At 40.7% G+C, this 8,883-nt stretch overlaps 1 protein-coding gene across 1 annotated transcript in view; it reads left to right on the plus strand.

Moving 5' to 3' along the window:
• Positions 1-7,492, plus strand: part of PTPN11 (protein tyrosine phosphatase non-receptor type 11) — a 111,458-nt gene extending 103,966 nt beyond the window's left edge. Inside the window, exon 16 of the mRNA XM_089677009.1 lies at positions 7,041-7,492. The gene's annotated coding sequence lies outside the window, so the exon portion shown is untranslated. The remainder of the gene's footprint in view (positions 1-7,040) is intronic.
• Positions 7,493-8,883: the final 1,391 nt, after the last annotated feature.

Here is an 8,883-nt window from a genome sequence, read left to right on the forward strand (position 1 = left end):
GTGTATTTATTAATAGACGTCTTGTATTTAAATGCAATAAAATACATGTAATGATAAAGGTATCTAAATGTGACTCGATATTGACCTCTAAAACCTGTAACAGTTACTGAACTGCAGCAGTGGAAAATCAGATCTCCTTCTCTTCCAGACAGGGCTGTGCTGTGTGGCAGAACTGTGTAATGCTCACCATATATTACACAATTTTCTTGTACAACTTTCCTTTAGATTTACTAAAACCATATAATATGAGGTCAAACCTAAACACTTTCAATGTGTATGCAATCAAGGAAGGCCCTTGTACTACATAGTTAAAGGTAAATCTAATGGAAATTGAGTAAGAATATTGTATAATGTATGGCTAGCCTAAATAGCAGCCTGGATAAACACATAGATTCTTTGGCATGTAAAAAGGCTCCCTTATATGTGTATTAATCTGTGCATTTTAACTTTTGATCTGGAGTACAGCTTTAATGCCACCCTTCAAAAATACATTAAAGATATCATAGAAAAGCAGGGTTGTTGCCTATATATATATATATATATATATATATATATATATATATATATATATATATATATATATATATATGTGTTCATCTTCCTTTACAGCGTATTTATAAAGTTTTGTTCCACGAAGTCTGAGTTTAGGCAGATCTGCTATCTGTGCTGTGCCTGTTATATGCATTGCTGTGCTATGAATGGAAATTCCATGATTTTGGTCAAATTCTGCCTTATAACCAGGAGCTTCTCCCATTTAGCCTAAAGGTTTTTTTTAAATGACCTTTAAAATATGTTAAGTATGCATAATCTAATTTCTGAAAAAATAGAATCTTTGTATCTTAATCGTACAGTACAGGAGACAGGCTGGATATTCATAGATCCTGGGTTAAAAGATGCTATCTTCAGGTGATTGGACACTGGCAAAGCTTTTGGACAACTCTATCCCTTTTCCCATTCCAGTTTACTTATTTTGGATTCTTCAATCAGCTCTTCTGATTTTGGTTTTGTCCATCAACATTTTACTGCCCTCTGTTATAATATTAGAAGCAGTGTATCCAGATTGGTGTAGCCTCGGTAATATCTTGAGAACTATACCTGGACCCCATGCTGTGGGGATGGCCTGTAATGTTTCTTCAGGCACTGGATCTTGATTGTGTGCTCACCTTGGCACTGAGTGCAATGAGTGTAGTTAGCTGTAGCATGCTATACAGGACCATGGTCCATCCCTATGGTTCCCTGTGGACTTCAGGTCATAGTGTACCTAGATGACCTTCTTCTGAAGGATTCATATCCATCAAAACAATCTGAAAACGACTATCCAGATTCTTCAGGTCTGTGGCTGGGTAATCTGCTTTTAAAAAGTCTGCTCTCCAGCCTTTCCTTCATCTAGAATATTTCAGTCTTATTCCAAACATGGCCCAGGCAAATGTTTTCCTTCCAGTAAGCCTCTTTAAAATCCCATGTGCAGAACTTAAGATCAAAAAGACATTCCCTCTGTGAGAGTCTCCATAAGGGTACTTATGGTAGCCTCGTTCGAAGCTGTTCTTTTGCTTAGTCCCATCTAAAGTTTTACTTAACCCAGGACCCTACATTCACTCTATCTGGTCTACCACAATACAAACTACATGGAAATGCAATTATGTTAATAAATATAAACTGCTAAATACCTTTTCTCATCAGACGTTAGAGCAGTCTTGTGACGTCTGTCAGTGTCCAGCCAAGCACTGGTTAAAGCTTGTAGGAGGAGTTTTCTTTCTGTTATAGGAGGATACAGAACCCCTGACCTCTGTCTGGACAGTGCTGATTAGCCCTGTGCTGATCACATGCACTCTCTCAAGTAAAGAAAAAAAAAATTCTAGCAGTACACATCAAACTGAGCATGTTCAGAGTGTCTCCACACGATATGTCTTATCAGGAGATCAGAGGGGGACCAGGGAGAAGGGGAGGATTAGAGAAGTCAGGATCAAACCGCCTTTTTACACAATGAAGAGGATTAACCCCTTAGGTTCCACAGTGAGTATAACAAGCATGCTTTACTGCATATACAGACTGAGTTTACTATTGTGGGCTTAGTAACACTTTAAGGCCTCTTCAATACAGCATTCTATTGTCCCAGAATGAATACGCTTCTCTCCGATTCTGTTCCTATTCTTCTCTCCAGTCAAGCAAGTAACAACCTAACTTGCTGGATTTCCAACCCAATTTTGAAAATGGGGAAAACATGCTCATATAAACCGATAACAGATGCCAGTCTCACAGGCCAGGTGGGGGTGTTCTAATCTCTCACAGTTTAAGGAACCTGGTTCCCACGGAAAGCCAAATTTCCTGGAGCACAGAGCAATCAAACTAGCTCTGCTTCAATGTACCCCCTTTCTTCATAGGTATACAGTCAGTGTGCAGTCAGACAGTGCTTCTGCAGTGGCCTAGATCAATCATCAGAGGTATACCAAGAGTCAGGCAGCCTGAATGGAAGTAAGTATCATTCTCTCCTGGGCCGAGAACCACTGTCCAGCAATCTCTGCTGTTTACATTCCAGGAGTGGACAGCTGGCAGGTGGTATTTCTCGGTCATCATGGCCTGGACCAGGGGTCCCTTCATCCTAGCATTCTCAATCTGTCATGCCAAAAATGGGCAACACCAGATGTGGACATCTTAGTTACCCCTGTTTGTGGTAGGGCCAAGGATCCTCTAGCACTGGCAATGGATGCCCTGATAATTCCCTGCACTCCATTCCCACTAAAGTATGCCTTTCCTTCAGTGTGGATTCTTTCTCAATTTGTTCCCGCGAATCAGTAAAAAATTGGTGATTCTTATTGCATCAAACTGGCACAGAAGAACCTGGTTAACAGACCTACTCAAATATCTGGGAGATGACTCCTGACCACTTCCAAACAGGCCAGACATGAAATCTCAAGGCCCCCTGTCCCATCCTGCTTCTTAGTCATTGGCACTAACAGCGTGGCTGTGAAACCCCAGGACTTGAAGGACAGGGATATCTCTGATTCTGCCATTTGCACCTTCCTCAGAGCCAGAAAAGCAACTTTAGGAAAAATATACTACAGTACTTAGAAATTATATTCAACCTGGTTTGACAAAGGTTTTTCAAAGTTAACCCCCCCGAAGCCCAACAGCACATTGAGCACCAGGGGTATAGAAACTCCTGCACATAGTTTAATATATTCCTACAGGAGGTTGGGGCAGGGCAATTTAACCACTTGCCTACGTTTAACCCCTTCCTGCCCATGCCAATTTTCAGCTTTCACGCTGTCACACTTTGACAATTGCGAGGTCATGCAACACTGTACACAAACAAAATTTTTGTAATTTTTTTGAGATCAATAGAGTTTTTTTCTTTTGGTGGTATTTAATCACCACAGGGGTTTTTATTTTTTGCAAAACAAACTAAAAAAGACTGAAAATTTGGAAAAACAAAGTTTTTTTTCTTAGTTTCTGTTATAAAATTTTGTAAATAAGTAATTTTTCTCCTTCACTGATGTGCGGTGATGAGGTTGCAGTGATGGGCACTGATAGGTGGCACCGATGGGCATTGACAGGCATCACTATATGACACTGATAGGCGACACTGACTGGCACTGATAGGCGGTACTGAAAAGCAGCTCTGATGGGCACTGTTATGTGGCATTGATGTGCACTGGTAGGCACTGATATGTGGTATTGATGGGCACTGGTATGTGGCATTGATGGGCACTTACAGGTGGCACTGATAGGGCTACACTGATCATCAGGGCACTTATCAGTACCCTGATAATCAGTGTACATTTCCCCTCTGAGGAATGCCGATTACCGGCTCTCCTCTTCTCACGAGCTGTCAGCGGGAGGAAAGGACTGCTGATAACCGGCATTTCCTATTTACATGCGATCAGCTGTGATTGAACACAGCTGATCACATGACAGAGCCGACATCATCGGCTCTTTATAGTGATCGGTGATCCGCTGTGTCCCAGGGACACAGTGCACCACTGATCGCCACACGCCACCGAGGGCTCGCATGCGCAGTTAGAGTGGGAGGATGTCCTATGACGTCCTCCCAGAACAAGAGAACCGCCGCCTGTCCATCATTACTTTATATGGTGGGCGGCGGTTAAAGAAAAGCTTCCAGCATATATTTCTGCTGAAACGCTTTCTCCTCCATCCCCAAGTGCTCTAAATCCGTATTTTTCAACCTTTTTTTTCAGTCAAGGCACCCTTTAAATTTCTGCACAATCTCGAAGCACCCCTTTCTAAAATGTAAAACACTAAATTATTAGTTTTACATCCACACACAAAAGACACCCAGCGTTCGAGGTGCTTTTATTCTTCCAAAGAACACTTGTACTTATATTCCAGCATTTCTCTTACCCCTCATTTTCTCTCCTCCACTCTGCTAATGTGAACCCAATGCTGACGGTGAGGGGCAAACAAGGACGCTGTGCAGTGCATCCTCTGTATTAATCAATGACGTCATTGGTTGTTAGGATGCTGAAGGTTGTAATGGTGTACACTGAAAACCTTATATCTAAAAGGCAGGCTTCATCCATCTGCTGGCTTGTATACAATTTTTTAGGCATACTGCCATTGCATTCATGAACAAACCTGAAAGCACCTAGGCACCCTGGTTGAAAAAGGCTGCTCTAAATTTGTGTTAGAATAGCAACATTGTGCAATGCAGTAGTGCTAGTTTGGTACAAACTGAAGAATCTCCCACACCTAGCTTAATATGTGCCTGTGGGGCATTGTGGAAACACTAATTTAATGATACTTTGTTGGAGCACCTTTTAATTTTATGATATTCTGTTTTTTGGGGTAGGAGTCTATCAGCATGGCACATGTTGCTTTGGGGATATTTGCCCACTCTTCCTGACAAAAGTGTTCCAAATCGGTCAAATTGCGTGTGCATCTCCCTGTGTACAACCCTCCTCAAGTCCCCACACAGATTTAGAATTAGCATTCAGATCTGGGCTCTGACTGGGCCATTCAGAAACCTTGATCTTCCTCTGTTGCAGCCATTTTTTTTGGTTGATTTGTAAGTATGCTTTTGGGTCATTGTAATGCTATATGGTAAAATCTCTGTCCTTCCTCAGCTTTTTTAGCTTTTTTAGAAGAGGCTTGAAGGTTTTGTGCCAAAATTAACTAATATTTGGAACTGTTCAGAAGTCCCTCCACCTTAACCAAAGCCCCAGTTCCAGCTGCAGAAAAATAACCATAACGATAATGCGTCTACCATCATGCATCACTGTGGATTTGGTGTTTTCTTGATGATGCACAGTGTTGGATTTGAGGCAAACATACTTTTTGGAATTATGGTCCGAAAGTTCAATCTTGGTTTCATCAGATCATAACCCAATTTCCCACATGCTTTTTGCTTGATGCAGGTTTTGGCAAGATTTAGCTGGGTTTGGATGTCTTTCTTGGTAAAAAAAGACTTCTGTCTTGCCACCCTACCCTCCTGAGGATTTACCCCCCCTTCCTGACCAGGCCATTATTTGCATTACAGCGCTACGTTACTTTAATGAAATTTACGTCCTTTTTTTCTCACAAATTGAACTATCTTTTGATGGCACTTGATCGCCTGTGCGGTTTTTATTTTTTACGCTATAAAAAATGCCAACAATTTTGAGGAAAAAACAATATTTTAGACTTTTTGCTATTCAACATGTCCAGTTAAAAAAAAAAAAAAAAAAAAAATTTCGACATATATTTAGGCCAAAATGTATTCTGTGACATGCCTTTGCTAAACAAAAATTGCAATGCGTTTAAATAATTGGTTTATGTGAAAGTTATAGCATTTACAAATGGTGGTATAAATACTGGAATATTTTTTTTCTAGTAATGGCAGCGATCAGCGACTTATAGTGTTGATCAGTGACTTATAGTGAGGCTGCGGCGGACATTCTGACACTTACAGGAACTGAATTGTGTCACTGACATCCCCAGTGACATCAATACAGTGATCAGTGCTAAAAAAAAGCACTGACACTGTACCAATGGCACTGGGCAGGAAGGGGTTAACATCTGGGGCAATCAAAGTGTTAACTGTGTGCAGGCAGTGATTTACTAGGGGTCAGTGTGCTTTACTGTAAGCACACTGCTTTGGATGGCTGTGCTGTGCCTAAAGAAAATGGAAGGCTTTAAAGTAGAACTGAAGCTAAAAATTGCAAAACTTTTTTTTTTTTTGGTTAGAGTAAGAGAGGGTTATGACCATTGTCAGTTTTTTTGGCCTTCTGTATCCCATCAGTGAGATTTCCCTTCAATTGCTGTTCTATAGCCTCAACAGGAAGTGGGAGGAAATCTTTGGTAGTCACAAAAACTATTGTCTGCTTTGGAAGATTTCCCCTCCATTCCTGTTCTGGTGGCCACTTAAAATTTGGGATCTTCTTTCACTTTCAGTGATAATGGTCCCCAGGACACAGAGGGTGAATCTTCCCGAAGGGAGCTCGGCTGACAGGGTTCTAATCCCTCCCCACTCTATCCAAAACTTTCATGTGGCAATGGTCAGCAGAACAGTTGTGACATCGCCAAATCTCATGAGATTAGTAGTCTGAGGTAGCAGCACTTAAAATGATTCATAGTGCAGCTATGAGGTTGTACTGACAAGAGTGCGTGGCACATTCACTTGTCAGGAAGAATACATTTATGGCAATTGGTGAGTATTACGTAGAGGGAATGAAAACTGTTATGTCTAAGGTCTCTTTCATACTTGATGTAGTTTCTACCTCTGAAATGCAATGTACTGTGGAACGTTTTTCAGAGGGCAGGAAAGCAGCAGCTTCTAGGCATTTGGGTGGCAACCCTGCTGCCTCCTGCATGTGCTTTTTTTCCCCAAAAAATGCTCACAGTTGCAGTACAGCCCCATTGACCGGGATATTAACACAGGTCAACTGCCTGTTTTTACTGCCACTTTTCCACCTGTGTGAAATGGCCCTAAGATAGCAGATCCTCAGTTTTTTTTAGTTCAGGTTTTTTTTAGTTCAGGTCCACTTGTCAGGTCAGGTCTGGTCTGTCATTAGAGTGTATTAATGGATTTTTTCTGTTCCCTGCAGAATCTAAGACTGAGAAAAGGCAAAAGAAATGTGAAGATGAGATGGGACGTATAAGACCTGGCTTTTAAAGGCTGTGTCCATTTAAATAATTGGTCTGAAATCCATAAACCGTTAAGATTACACATCAGAAGCTTTTGGAAACCCTTCAAGTCCTCTCTGAATCTCCCAAATGTTGGATCAGCGCATTCTTCACAATGACGCATCTTTAACTCTACAGTTTGACTGTGTAGAGCCCACAACACAGACTACAAATAAGCTGGCCTATTCTTCTCTTTATAGTGCCCCCTGTTTAAGGTATTGTGAGTCCACTGAGTGCACCTTAGTTCACTGGCAACACAAAGTAATAAGGTGATTGCTTGCATTACAACGGGAACAATTCCTTTCTTCACAGTGCCTACTGTGAACATGATAACAGTTGCTAGACCATAATAAAAACTTCTGTATTCATTTAACTTTTTCATGCTAATGTGGAGATGTTTAAAATGTGAATATCTGCACTCTTAGCTTTCTTACATAATATAATGGTGCTTTCTTTTTCTTTCTTGTCATAAGACTTTCATTAGAGAGCAGGAAGCCAGAAATGAGTATCGAATGGACAAAATGTTTATTGCCTAGTGCCAATTGTAACGAGTCATGAAGATATGACTGATGCCGATTTAGGGGTTATCTGTTGATCACCGAATGTTGTGCCAGTCACAAAAATACAGTGATACGCAGTGAAAATTTAGAGATGCACTTTACAAATGGTTAAATGTTTAACTTGTTCTGCTTCTTGGGAATGGCAAGGCCGTTGGGTCCATTTATCTTGGTTCAAACTGACCCTTGCTGAGTAAGGCCTTATGTCACCTGTTGCTTAACTCTGCAAAATGCAGCCCTCTTTTAACACTAGATAAATGCAGTGTTCTCAGTGAAAAGGGGCTGATGCTTAAAATGCTCAAGTTGTGCACCTTTACTATAGCAGGACCTTAGTTAAGCATTTCCTTAAAGTGCCTTTACAGTCACAGCCTACCTTCAGCCAGAAAGTACATTATTACCGTGAGGCCTAGTTTCTGCCCTCTGTGCTCTGGGCCCCACTTGGTGAATATTGCACTCTTTTTTCAGTTACATTCTTCTACAGGTGCTTCATTGTGTTTTTTTTTTTTTTTTTTTCTTTAGGTGTGTTTTGCCAAAGGTACCTATAACACATTTTTCAGTTCAGGCTGCTTGCTCCAATGACAGGACCTTCCCAGAGTGGCTTAACCAATTTCTAGATCAAACATTAGTGGAATGTGGGTCGGTTTTGGCAAAACACACCTATGTGTAAGGACAAATTCCTGAGACTAACTTACTCATAGAATTCTGACTCTTTCCGGTCATTGCTGCTTTTTTACCATATTGCCTTTATGCTCTTCAGATAACTGATGCTTGTAGATTCCATGAATATAAGCCCACAGTAATAGGGACTTTAATCAAGCTCACTTTTTCACAGTTGTATTTACATTATCCCCACACATTGAATCGATAAATCAACTAATTCTAGTACTCATTGTCGCTTGTTTAAAGGAGAACTCTGTATAGCACCATGCGAATGAAATATGGCAACATAACTCCATTTTTTTAAAGGAAAGCTACAATCCTTTCTGTGAATACTTACTAGCTTTTATGGTGTCCTCCATGCCTGTAAATTAGCATAGATGCAGGGATTTAATTTGTTACTCCTGTCATGGAGGTAATATGTTTACACTGTTAGATCCTGGACCGCATATTATCTTCTCACCCATTGCAACACAGGAAAAGTGTCAATATAACAGCTACTCGTACTAAAAACCTTAATAAGATTTTCAGTTACATTGGTGTTCTTCTA

This window comes from Staurois parvus, unplaced genomic scaffold (assembly GCF_062004578.1).
Source record: "Staurois parvus isolate SC_StPar_1 unplaced genomic scaffold, SC_StPar_1.0 ptg000014l, whole genome shotgun sequence".
Taxonomy (NCBI): domain Eukaryota; kingdom Metazoa; phylum Chordata; class Amphibia; order Anura; family Ranidae; genus Staurois; species Staurois parvus.